The sequence below is a fragment of the Herpailurus yagouaroundi genome, unplaced genomic scaffold (genome assembly GCF_014898765.1).
Source record: "Herpailurus yagouaroundi ecotype Mexico unplaced genomic scaffold, PumYag 67440, whole genome shotgun sequence".
NCBI classification, from domain to species: Eukaryota; Metazoa; Chordata; class Mammalia; order Carnivora; family Felidae; genus Herpailurus; species Herpailurus yagouaroundi.
Window position 1 is genome coordinate 1,381,670 of NW_024420251.1, and position 4,211 is coordinate 1,385,880.

Here is a 4,211-nt window from a genome sequence, read left to right on the forward strand (position 1 = left end):
CTGTGTCACTGTCAGCGTCAGTGGCAGGAAAACAGACGAAGTCACCCTTTGCTAATGATTTCCTAACATGGAATTTCCTTGTATCTCCTCAAACACTTTGTACTGAAGGAAAACTGAAAATGGTCGCAGCCGGAAGATCTTTGTGATATTTTTAATGTGTGTATGTATGTGCGGGGTGGGGAGAGAACTGCTAGTTTTTCTAAAGCTAATAGGAAGAAAACAGAGAGATTTCCTCCCAGGCATCTGGGACCATCTCAGCCCCTCTCCTGCCTCCTTCTTCCCAAGTTCCACTTGGGGCAACATTCTTTTATCAGTGTTAAAGGAAACACACCCTGTAGGCACGCATGCGGAGAGAAGCCAAGGCAGCACGCAGAGTAGCGGGCAAGGCGTGTGGAGAACCACCAAAGCACAAAGCAATATAGAAGCCCATCTCCTATCTCCTCTGGAGAATATCCTATTTAATATGCAAACTGGTCATCAAGAGAAAAGAGGGATGTTACTTTAAGGCAAAGAAGCTGATTAGTTGCTCTGGCTGGCAGCAAACAGCTGGTCTGTCCGGCAGGTTCAAGGCCATTTCAGCTACTCTCTTATGGAGGCACCATATGTTCCATCTCGCACATCAGCAGCTTTATTTTCCAATGATCTTGCTATAGAAGGGAAGCACAAAGGGGGGAGGAGAAGGTAGAGCCTATGGTTTACCCTTTGAGTACTTTCTTGTGGTTTTAGATGTAGTTGGGATGTGTGTGTGTGTGTGCGCGCGCGCGGGCGCGCGTGTCTGTGTCTGTGTGTGAGAGAGAGGAGGGGGTGGGGGAGGTTAACGCTTCACCTTCAATTCCAAAAACCAGAGAACAAATGTTTGACCAACACTTTCGAATAACCTCCAGAGATGGGAATGGAGTGGATTAGGGGAAAGATATGCAAAAAGCTACAAATAATATGCCGCCACAAGATTAAATGGGAAGGGGGACGGAGGCGGGCAAGAGATCGGGAGGAATCTGACTTCGTTGTTCGGACCCCGCCCACTTCTCCTTATTTGTCAATTTTTTTCTTATTGTCAGTATTCCTTTTCGGAACGGAACAAACTTTACGAGAGAAGCGGACAGATTTGGAGAGGAGGGCGGAGGCGGGGCAGACCAACAGGATGGCGAAAGGTTACTTCTAACATGTTTAACATTCCTCAGTTCAAGTCCGGGTGCCCACAAGTTTGGGGGGAAGGGCAGGTGTAGGGGATAGGGGCCCACTAAATTTTCAATCCAACTAATGCCGGCAGCCCATGCATCCTGGACACCCTCAACTGTCCGGCGCTGGGTCCATGTAGAGGCGACAAACCGACGCATGGTCGGGAGGTGCAACCCCATCCCCACTGTCCACTCAGGCATCAGGAACCCCCGAGGCTGTGGTTCCGACTCCCTCCCTGCCTCCAAACAAAGGGGGTCCGCAGAGCATTTGAGCCCCGGTGTGTGTGTGTTGGGGGGGGGGTGGCCGGCAGGAGGGCGCAGGAAGGAGTGAGGAGTGTAGCCGCAGGGTGGCGAAAGCCTCAGTCACTACCGTCGTCTCCGCCACGGGCGGGCGCGACAGCCGCCCTGAGCCAGGAGGTGAGGGGCGCGGGCCGCAAAGCGAAACCGAGGAAAGGGCGCCCCCTATGCCCGCGCCCCGCGAGCTCAGCGGCGAGCCGCGTCTGCCCTTCCCGCGGAGCGTGCTCGGCCTCTGGCCTCCGCGTCCTTCTGCTCGCCGTTCCTCCCGCCCGGCTGTCCGTGCCGCCGTAGCCCCGGGTGTCCGCAGCCAGCAGGCGGGGCGCGCAGTGGGCGGCAGGAGCCAAGGACTCCCCACGCGTTCTGGGGTTCCTGGGGAGGGTCTTCGAAATACAACCCCCTCCCCCACCGCCTACACTTGCCCTCCTGTCCAGAGCGACTCGACGCCAGTGGGAGGCAGCCGCCCCCGCCCCCTGCCTCTGCGTCCCTTTTCCCCTTCCCTCTCTCCAGCCTCCTGGGAAACAAAGGGGCTTTTTATAAAGCGGATTGTTGGCGGCTGCGGCGGCGGGGGTAGGAGGGAGGGGGATCTATAAAGACAAGAAGAGGTGGGGTGGGGGGAGAAACTGTGCGGCCTCCGGGAGCCCCAGGCGGCCGGGCGGCCGGGAAGCCCCCACGGGTGCGCGGCCCACCCCGCCCGGCCCGCGGGCACACTCGGGCGGCGGCCCGCGCCTGCCAAGGGTTGGGCTGAGCCGCTGCGATGCTGCCCGCCGGCTCGCTGCAGCCCGGGAACAGATCACTCGGGCCGTGGAGCCCGGGCGCTGGGGACCGCACGGTTCCCGCGGGGGTCTCCCCTGGGAGACCCGGGCCCTCTTCCCAACCAACTCTTTCGAAATTGCTTGGGCTCGGGGAGACTTTGCGTCTTTGTTCCAGCGCGGCCGCCTCTGGTACGCTCGGCTCACTCGCCCTCACAGACAATGTCCCGGAGCCGGCCTCGTTCGGCTACCCGCAAAAGACACGTTCGCTGTGGGGACGGCACCCCGGAGGCGGGGGGGGGGGGGGGTCCTTGCGCTGCCAAACAACGACGACAAGCCACCGCGGCAAGCAGAGTCCCTTCTCCCCGAGTCCCCCAGCCATCCTGTGCTCCCTCCCGCGCACACATTCAAACCCACACTCCGGGTGCCCGGCTTAGCCGCCCAACTGCAGGAGCGCGGTGAGGCTAAGCCCCCCGCCCGAGGTGCGTTAGTTTGCTCAGGTTCAGACGACTTCAGGGCAGTTTTCTGGCAGGCTAATCCTATTAGTGTCTGCTCAGTCCGCATTTAATCACGGATCAAAATCAGACGGTACCGCCAGCTTTCCAAGTGGCTTCGGACACACTCACTGCATCGGGACGGAGCCTAGCCGAGCCAACTGGCCCAGAAAAGTATTTGGCGGCGCTCCGGGGGGCTTCCCGCCCGCCCTTGCCGGCGCCGGGCGCCCGGCTCCGCCGCCGCTCCGAGGCCTGGGAGCTCCGAGCGCGGGGGCGCCGGGAGCTCCGGGCAGGAGCCCAGTCGGGGCTGCCTCGAGCCGCCAGCTCTGCTCGGGGCTGCTCTCCAGAGGAGGATTTGGCAGGGGAGGGAGCGTAAGGCAGCGGGCTCGGCGCACGCACACTCCACACTCCGAACTCGGTGGCGGCAAACCGGGTTGGGGGGGTGGGTGGAATCCTGTGCCCAGCGCCCACTGTCGACTGGCCAACGCTCAGGGAGCTGGCATGCGATGGCAACGTCGCCGGTGGCATCCGGGCCGCCAGCGGCCCGGGGGTCGCCGGAACGGAGTGGGAGCTTCCCGGTAGCCCGGCAGGGCCAGAGAAGATCGTGTGGCTCGCGCCCCTTTGCTTTCCCTCGCCGGTACTTAACGGCCCCCGCCCGGTTCCAGACGCCCGTTGGGCGCTGGGGAGCAGGCAGAGGCCGAAGTCCCGGACGAAGGGAGCTGCGCTCAGGCCGGCCCCGCCGGTCCGAGAGAGGGGCTGGCCGCGCATAGCGCCAGGTGGGCCGTGTGCTCGGAGCAAACTTTGGGGTCCCCTCAGCTCCTCCGCGACGGGAACCACAAGTGGGGGCCACAAGTGCCCCCTGGACCCCCCAGAGCAGCCGGACCTCCCGCTCCCGCCCTCAGCCTTACCGTGCTGCGGAGCTCCCTCGGCGGCGGCGGGGGCAGTGCCCGAGGGGCGGGCGGCCGCCGGCGCAGGCAGCCTGGCCTCGGGCACCGGCTGAGTGGCCCGGCCCGGTTGCAGATCACCCTCTGGCTAGCGGCCGGTGCCCCCGCGCCCGCCCGCCGCCGGCTGCTTCAGCTTGCGGCCAAGTTCATGCCGGCGGCGCTGCAGTGGCGGCCTCAATCTGCTCGCTCCATTCCCACCGCCCGGCTCCGCGCCGCGCGCCCGGAAGGTGGAGTTTCGGGGGTTTAAGTTACTGATAGGCATTTCTCACTGCTGTGTCACTCGGGGAGGAGGAGACACGCACGCCGCACACTCACACACCCTCACACTCACGGCGACGAGCGGCTCGGCCTTAAAGGGGAAGCCACGCTGCCCCGCCCGCGACCCCGCCAGCCCTGAGCCCCGAAAGGCCGAGTTTCCAGGCAGGATGGGGCCGGGGGCAGCGGAAGCGCGGCGGCCGCCCAAGGGGCCTACCCGACCCTCCTGCCACTCTTTGAAAGGGAAAGCGGCCGCAGGCTGGCTTCGCCGTGGTCGCCTGGTTTCTCCAGCCC

General features: G+C 63.4%; 1 protein-coding gene across 2 annotated transcripts in view; it reads right to left on the bottom strand.

Annotated features, from left to right (window-relative positions):
• MAMLD1 (mastermind like domain containing 1) overlaps positions 1-3,892 on the bottom strand; it is a 120,502-nt gene extending 116,610 nt beyond the window's left edge. Inside the window, exon 1 of one of the 2 annotated variants that reach the window (XM_040467362.1) lies at positions 3,627-3,892. The gene's annotated coding sequence lies outside the window, so the exon portion shown is untranslated. The remainder of the gene's footprint in view (positions 1-3,626) is intronic. The other variant, XM_040467363.1, reaches the window with a different exon arrangement.
• Positions 3,893-4,211: the final 319 nt, after the last annotated feature.